Source organism: Marmota marmota, unplaced genomic scaffold (genome assembly GCF_001458135.2).
Source record: "Marmota marmota marmota unplaced genomic scaffold, marMar, whole genome shotgun sequence".
NCBI classification, from domain to species: Eukaryota; Metazoa; Chordata; class Mammalia; order Rodentia; family Sciuridae; genus Marmota; species Marmota marmota.
Window position 1 is genome coordinate 729858 of NW_026000141.1, and position 9356 is coordinate 739213.

The following is a 9356-nucleotide window of genomic DNA, read 5'->3' on the forward strand; positions in this document are numbered from 1 at the left end:
TATATATATATAGAGAGAGAGAGAGAGAGAGAGAGAGAGAGAGGAGAGAGTGTATTTTTAATTTTATTTTAATTTTAATACAAAACTTTCAAAGTCTCGTCCCAGTTCCACATTTCAAGTGGCCAGTAGACCCATGTGCATAAAGTGGATAACATTCCCATTCTCTGTGAGCAGCTGCTCTGATGCTGGCACAGTATATATTCTATGCATTTATATTCATGAAACTGTTGGCATCACTGTTTCAAGGAGAGAGTGATAATGTGCCAATGGAAAGAAGTAGTTAAAATTTGACTCCTTACATCTCCACTCTCTCACTAGAAGGTTTGCAATTGTTTGCAGCATCCTGTTTGAGGCCTCTGACTCCCCAGAGCTCAGAGAGGGTCTGAGAAGCCAGAACAAAGATCACAGTGATCCTGACTATTAATATTAGTATCACTATGTTTTTCTTTCTAATAAGGAAATCCTGAAACTGAATAATGTATTCAGGTGTGTTTAGCTTACAGTTCTGGAGATACAAAAGCATGGCACTGGCAAACACTTGGCTTTAGTGAATGCCCTCTTAGCTGCATTGCATGATTGATGGTGTCAGCATGGATGCAGGTTCAGGAGGGAGACATCACATGGGGAGACAGGAAGCCAGCAGGGATCAGTTGATTCATTTGCTCTTCTTACATAACAGGATCTAACAAGGGTTTGAGAAATCTATATTCTTACTTCTGACTCTCATACCCTCAAATGTTTTCATCATCTCCAAGCAGGCCTTTCCTCATATAAGTTTCACAAATCTTTTTGTGGCCATACTGAGGACTAAGCCTCAATCACACAATCCAATGTGGGATAAAAAAAAAAACATCCAACCCTAGCTTAATTGTGTAGAATAAAGCATGAGACAATCTTAAGTAACTCTGTTGCTGATGTTTGTGTCTCTAAAGGTTGGACATGGAGCAAGGATTATGATTCAAGCAGTGATGAGGAAGAGCCTGCAGGTAGGAACAGCCCTTGGGGTATGACAAAATGGGAAAGGTTTCATGGTAAGATTTGAGTTCACCTACTCATGTGGGAAATGAGGAATGGGAATGAAATAGAAATAAACAGAAATATGTATTTCTTTCATAAAAATAAGAGTTAGTAGAACTACTGACATCCTGTTCATAAGAAGACAACCTTTTGCTTTGCCAGTACAATCTTCCATGTTAAGTCCCACTGTGTCCTAAATTTGCCTCTATTAAGTATCGAGTAGCTTGGCTTTCATTATTGATTTTTTCGCATTGTGCATGAAAGAAATAAGATCTGCACTTTAGGTTTGACCCACAATGGAAAGAATCTAGTGGGACATACTTTCTTAGAAGCACTTTGCGAACCTGTAATTGAAGCTCTCACTAGTGATAAGCAGTGAGTAAGAAGTCACAATTCCCCTCTGAATGTTCTTTTTAGAGCAGCACTTTCTCTTCTATGTTTTGTCTATTTCTGATTGAAAATAAACTCCTCCCAAATGTGGGGGACTTAAAGAAAATTGTTTCAGTGCTCCTTGAACAGACCACTGTGTTCTCCTGTAAAAAAATGGGAGAAGTTCCTCCTTGAACACGTTTCTAACCTCCAGTCTTCATCTAATTCCAGGCCCTGTGACTAGGAGGAAAATCTGAATTTGCTTTTATTTAAGAGACCTAAGTCCAGAAAATAAGGGAGACTGTGGCTACCTCTTGGAGGAACAGGTTGACACAGAATCCCTACTTGAGTACTGTGGCAGAATGTAAACTGGAAAAGAGCTCTTGGGATCCTAGATCTATTTCTCATTGCAGAGGTTAGGTGATGGAGGCCAGGAGACAGGAGTGCAGACAAGAGGAAGAATGGAGAGCTTTGACTTTGGCTCTAGAACACCAGGAGAAGGAGCAACTCAAGTTCTCACCTTGACTTTAACTCTGACTTTCCTTTTTCTAAGGCCACATCATCACCATCAAGGCCATGGTCCACAGAGAAAACATAGAAACTGATCCAGAGGATGAGGAGGAGGAGAAAAGGACCAGAAATCTGCAAGTAATTGATTTTCTATTGGTTTCTCTTATTAATTCTTTCTTATGTAGAGACTCTATAGATTTTCCATGTTTCATCTTTCCCACTTTTATGACTTTTCTAAAGGTGCTTTCCTCATCCAGATCTTTGAGGTCCTTGGCCCTTCAATGTCTGTTAAATCTCTCTGCACTAACATTCTTAGTCTTTCCCTGGTTTTTTACCACAGGTGACACCACTGAATCGTGCTGAGCAATACTGCATGGCCATACACTGAGTTTGAGTTGTAGGGGGCATCAGAAATACTGAGTTCTTGCCTGATATATGAGACACAAACAATCCGGCTCTGTTTTACTGACGACTGAATAGCTGGATTCTCCTGCCTTTGCTGGCTCTGAGCATGTATGAATGTACCCTTCCTTTCCTAGGTCAAGATTATACAATTGGAATGTAGGTCCCCTAACATGAATTGTTTCCAGGGGCCCTCTCCTGATTTAAAATGTGGGCTCAATGCAGCAAAGGTGATAAAGCAGTTTAGGAAGAGAAAATGTGAGTGTAGAAAGAATGGGAGGGAAAGCAGAGGTAAAATCAGTCCACATATTCTCCATTGCTTCCTTAAGTTTCTTTGTTGCACTTTATGCAATCCATCAGAAGCAATTAGAGCACTGAAGGTGCCATATTGCATATGACCATGGCCATGCAATTTGGTTAAAATCAGTGCAGGAAACTGAGGAATGGCACTACAGAGGGTAGGGCTGGAGGAGCAGTGTCCTTGCTCCAACCTTTGTCATCACAGGTGCAGCTCCTCAGGGTCCCAGATGTGTGCTACTCAGCCTTTACACCCAAATGTCCTAGAGAACCCTTCCCATTGCCTCATGTTCACTCTCTAGGGAAGCAGCCTCAAAAGGTTCTGAAGGTGAATATGCATGGGAATTTCCTCCTGAGGACATTTATAGACACTCTGTCCACAGACAACACCCTCAGCTGAGGGCAGCATACCAGCCTCAGTGCTCCCTGCCTAGACCCCAGAAGAGATCTAGATAGATCTAGAGATCTATCCTGAGGACAATTGTGGTCCTGGCCACTCTCTGTGGCTAGCAACTCATCCCAAGTGACCTTTTTACCTTGTTCTGTTTTATAGACCCATAAGACATCTGGGAGAGCAGAGATTTTGGCCCTGGGACACAGGAGAGATGATACCTGCAATGCACAGCAGCTGGAATTAACCTGCAAGACTCAGAGCAGGAGCTTGCTTTTTGGTTCCAAAGATATAACTGTCTATATTATATAGAATTTGCAGATTTTTGTGTTCTTTGTTTAATAATTTTAATATTAGTACTTCATGTTAAACTTTTATATTAAACTATATTTACTTGGTAATAATTGCTTTTTAAATTCATCTTGTAAAATAAACACACTAGGGAAAAGAGGTGGGAGGGAAAGAGAGGGAGAAGGGGAATTGCACGGAAGAGGGAAGGAGACCCTCATCGTTATACAGAATACATGTATGATGATGTGAGGGGGAAAAAAAGTGTGTCACATTAGATTGGGTAGAGACAAGTGATGGGAGGGGAGGGGAGGGGAAGGGGGAAAAGGAAGTTCAGCAGAATAAAATAGACATTAGTATTGCTGTATGTATATACGTGACTGCATGACCAATGTGATTCTGCAACCTGTACACTCAGAAAAAATGAGAAATTATACCCCATCTGATTCAAAAGTATGATATGTCAAGATCATTGTACTGTCATGTGTGTAAGTAACTAAAACAAATTAAAAAACACACACACACACACACACACACTAAACAGAGGAAGATGTTACTGAGGCAGATCTCAATGAATTACAAAGCAGTTACCTGGTGACCCCCATTATCATCAGTCCTCTCCTCCCATACCCCTCAGTTTGCTTTTTTGGTTATTTTTTAGATTGGTATTATAACATTCACTAAATTATTGATGTGGGTGAATAGATGCAATAAAGAAACAAATTATTAAATTGCAAGCTACGTTAAATCCCAACTAAATTTCATAAGTGTTTAATTAATTTATTCATTCATTAGCTAACTGAATCTCAAGTCAAGACACCCAATATAAGAAAGGGCTGGGAAAAAATTGGCAATATTCATTTATGAAAAATTGTGGTTTTACATTTTGTATCCTTTTTTCAATCAAGAACAATATTTTTGTAATATATCACATACATATAAAACAAGTTGGAAAACATTCATTACAAACTTGTAACAATGGCTTTAAATACATTAACTGACATGTTTCTCATTGAAAATAGGTTGGTTGCTATATATATTGCATGAAAACTACTAAGTTAATAAAGTCTAGACAAAATATAAATATCTGCTCTATGGTAACATATGAGCATCACTCCAATCTAACCATGCTAAAAGTTACATAATACTGTAAAAATGTCTTAAAAACTGTATACTTTAATAAGAAATAAATTCAATAAAAATGATAATACAGGGACTGGGATTGTGGCTCAGTAGTAGAGTACTTACCTCACACATGTGAGGCCATGGGTTTGATCCTAATATCCACATATAATAAATAATATAAAGGCATTGAGTCCATCTACAACTAAAAATATTTTTTTATAAAAGAATGATGGGCTGGGGTTGTAGCTCAATGGTAGAGCACTCGCCTAGCATACAAGAGGCACTGAGTTCGATTCTCAGCACCACATATAAATAAATAAAGTTCCATTGATAGCTAAAAATTATGTAAGAAAAAAAGAATGATAATACTGAGAACCAAGGCTTTCAGATTTCAAAATTCATGCTTATTTTCGGGTGATCCAATATTTTGTCAACTAAGTTTTCAAAATTTGTTTAAAGCCAACATTACTCATACATGTTACTCATCTATTATTTCATAAATTTATTTATTTAAACATCCAAAATATTCAGGTTAAATATATTTGAAATGAAGCTGAAAGAAATACTGGTATCTTTTTTTCACTGTGACCTCAAGTTTTTAAGTATTACAAGTTATTCAACCAACACAACAAAGTTAAAATCATAATGGCACATCATGCATTGTAAATAAAACAACAGCATGTGTAACACAAAGATAGAGCAGTGCCACATTAAATGAAAACTAGCTGATTACAAACAACTGTCTACTGCAGAGCATAAACTTAAAACAGTTCAAGTGAGAGAAGGTAATGGAGAGGTCACCATGAATGTGCCAACTGATGATTTTGCTGACTACTGTTGTCCAGAATGGAAATCAAAAAAAAATATATTTGTAAAAACATTGATAGGTATACAATTATCTCCAGTGTTAAAAAAATAAAGATTTCCAATGCATCTGCCTTCTCAGAATAGAATAAAGCTCTAACTTTTTCTGTCAACTGGTGTTTCAATCACACATAATTTTTACCTCTGAATTTTTTGGGTTGACATTGATTACTGTAACAACCAAAATTAGTCCATGATGACATGTTTTTAAAAACTTTTTAAAAACTTACTACTCAGATATTAGAACACTTATCAATTTTTTAGAGTATCAAATTTGTCAAATTTACATTAAGGTCATGTGGCACACATCATGTAATTCAAAGCCTCAACTCATTTGTCCCTGTCATATCTTCTTTCACACACACACACACACACACACACATACACAAACACACATTTCTTCATCAGTACTCTTGTGTAGTAAAAGTGTCTAGCTTTTGTTCATTTTTTCAATGCAATACACTTCTATCTACAATTTCATTACATGCATACAGCAAAAATAGCAATTATGGGTTTTACACCTTCATGGTAATTTTCTATACAGGGAGGTTTAAAACAGTACTTCAACATTTTTCCCAGTAATGTGACACAGAATTATTGTACCTTGTTCTCAAAATTTTAATAAGGAGATATAAAATACAGGTTCAATAATTTTAATTCAAGTATCCATCGTTTAAAAAATAGTGTTGCAGTGTTGTTCTTTGCATTACTTTTAAAACTTTTAAAGTTTTTCTCTCATGGCACAATCTTCTAATACTTCATATATGAGAGGCAATTTTTTTTAAAAATTGCAACTTCTGCCCTTGGAAGGGCTCTGTAGTGACTGAATGACATATGAGAATTTTTTATTGATTTTATATATTTACATATATGATAATGAAATGCATTCCAATTCTTATTACACACACAGAGCACAATTTTTCTATCTTTGTATATTAAGTATGGTCACACCAATTCATGCCTTAACAAAATTACTTTGTGTGTGTGTGGTATTTTTTTGCATTACAATTCTTATCACACATATATACCACAATTTTTTCATATTTCTGGTTGCATATAAAGAATGTTGACCCCCAATTCAAGTCTTCATGCATGTACTTTGGATAATGATGCCCATCACATTCCACCATCCTTGCTAATCCCCTGTCCCCCTCCCTTTACCTCCCACCCCTCTTTCCTATCTAGAATTCATCTAATCCTCCCATGCTCCCCCTCCCTACCCCACTACAAGTCAGCCTCCTTATATCAGAGAAAATATTCAGCATTTGTTTTTGTGTGTGTGTGGATTGGCTAATTTCACTTAGCATTATCTTCTCCAACGCCATTCATTTACCTGCAAATGCCATGATTTCATTCTCTCTTATTCCTCTTATTTCTCAGTGCTCCCTGCCCAGAACCCAGGAGAGATCAGGGCCCAAATCATCTTGCTTATCATGAGGATAATTGTGGTCCTGGCCACTCTCTGTGACCAACAGAGTAAAATTCCGTTGTGTATATGTGCCACATTTTTTAATCCATTCATCCACTGAAGGGCATCTAGGTTGGCTCCACTGTTTAGCTATTGTGAATTGTGCTGCTGTAAACATTGATGTGGCTGTGTCCCTGTTGTATGCTGTTTTTAAGTCCTTTGGGTATAGTCTGAGGAGAAGGGATACCTGAGTTAAATTGTGGTTCCATTTCCAGATTTCCAAGGAATCTCCATACTGCTTTCCATATTGGCTGCACCAATTTTCAGTCCCACCAGGAATGTATGAGTATTTTTCCACATTCTCGCCAACATTTTTGTTTTTTGTCTTCATGAGAGCTGCCATTCTGACTGGAGTGAAATGATAACTTAGAGTAGTTTTAATTTGCATTTCTCTAATTGCTAGAGATGATGAGCATTGTTTTATATATCTGTTGATTGATTGTAAATCCTCTTCTGAGAAGTGTCAAAATTTTCAAGTCCTTGGCCCATGTGTTGATTGGGTTATTTGTTTTTTTGTGGGGTTTTTTTTTTTTGTGCTTAGCTTTTTGAGTTCTTTATATATCCTAGAGATTAGTGCTCCATCTGATGTGTGAGGGGTAAAAATTTGCTCCCAGGATGTAGGCTCTCTGCTCACCTCACAGATTGTTTCTTTTTGCTGACAAAAAAACTTTTTAGTTTGATTCTATCCTATATATTGATTCTTGGTTTTAATTTTTGTGCTATAGGAATCTTATTAAGGAAGTTGGGTCCTAATCCCACATGATGAAGATTAGAGCCTACTTTTTTCTCTATTAGTGCAGTCTCAGGTTTAATTCCTAGATTCTTGATCCATTTTGAGTTGGTCTTGTGCATGGTGAAAGATAGGGGTTTAATTTCATTTTGTTGCATATGGGTTTCCAGTTTTCCTAGCACCATTTTTTGAAGATACTCTCTTTTCTCCAGTGCATGTTTTTGGCACCTTTGTCTAATATAAGATAATTGTAATTTGGGGGGTTAGTCTCTGTGTCCTCTATTCTGTACCATTGATCTACCAGACTGTTTTGGTTTGAATAGCATGCTGTTTTTGATACTATTGCTCTGTAGTATAGTTAAAGGGCTGGTATAGTGGTGCCACCTGCTTCACTTATCCTGCTAAGGATTGCTTTAGCTGTTCTGGGTCTCTTATTTTTCCATATGAATTTCATGATTGCTTTTTATATTTCTATGAGGAATTTCACTGAGATTTTGATCAGTATTGCATTAAACCTATATAGTGCTTTTGGTACCATGGTCATTTTTATCATATTAATTCTGCCTATCCAAGAAAAAGGTATATCTTTCCATATTCTAAGATCTTCTTTGATTTCTCTCCTTAGGGTTCTGTAGTTTTCATTTTACAGATTTTTCACCTCTTTTTTGTTGATTCCCAATTATCTTATTTTTTTAGGTTATTGTGAATGGGGTAGTTTTTCTCATTTCCTTCTCAGATTTGTCACTGATATACAGAAATGCCTTTGATTTATGGGTTTTGATTTTATATACTGCTACTTTGCTGAATTCATTTACTAGTTCTAGAAATTTTCTGGTGGAGCTTTTGGGGTCTTCTAGGTATAGAAGTCCTTAGTTAATAGTGCTAATTTAAGTTCTTCTTTTCCTATGTGTATCTCTTTAATTTCTTTCATCTGTCTAATTGCTCTGGCCAGTGTTTCAAGAACTATGTTGAACAGAAGTGGTGAGAGAAGGCATCCCTGTCTTGTTCCAGGTTTTAGATGGAATGCCTTCAATTTTTGTCTGTTTAGAATGATGTTGGCCTGTGGATTAATGTAGATAGCCTTTAACATGTTGAGATATATTCCTATTATCCCTAGTTTTTCTAGTGTTTTGAACTTAACTGGATGTTGTATTTTGTCAAATGCTTTTTCTGTGTCTATTGTGGTAACCACATGATTCTTATATTAAGTCTATTGATGTGGTGAGTTACATTTATTGATTTCCATATGTTGAACCAACCTCGCATCCCTGGGATGAATCCTACTTGATCATGGTGCATGAACTTTTTGATCTGTTTTTGTATTCAATTTTCCAGAATTTTATTGAGAAATTTGCATCTATGTTCATTAGACATATTGGTCTGAAGTTTTCTTTTTTGATGTGTCTTTGTCTGGTTTGGGGATCAGGGTGATATTGGCCTCATAGAATGAGTTTGGAATGACTGCCTCTTTTTCTATATAGTGAAATAAATTGAAGAATGTTGGTATTAGTTCTTCTTTAAAGGTCTTGTAGAACTTGGCTGTGTAACCATCCGGTCCTGGGCTTTTCGTGGTTGGTAAGCTTCTGATGGCGTCTTCTATTTCCTCACTTGATATTGGTCTGTTTAAATTGTGTATATTTTCCTGACTCAATCTGGGCAGATCATATGACTTAAGAAATCTGTCAATGCCTTCAATGTCTTCTATTTTATTGGAGTTTAAGATTTCAAAATAATCTCTAATTATCCTCAGTATTTCTGTAGTGTCTGTTGTGATATTACCTTTTTCATCATGTATGCTGGTAATTTGAGCTCTGTCTTCTCTTCATTAGCGTGGCTAAGGGTCTGTCAATTTTATTATTTTTTCAAAGAACCAACTTTTTGTTTTGTCAATTTTT

General features: G+C 36.6%; 1 protein-coding gene and 1 gene segment (V, D, J or C); both read left to right on the forward strand.

The window, feature by feature from the left end:
* LOC107159025 (immunoglobulin lambda-1 light chain-like) overlaps positions 1-9356 on the forward strand; it is a 738922-nt gene that overhangs the window by 696287 nt on the left and 33279 nt on the right. The window lies entirely within an intron of this gene.
* LOC107159024 overlaps positions 1-9356 on the forward strand; it is a 587419-nt gene that overhangs the window by 550411 nt on the left and 27652 nt on the right.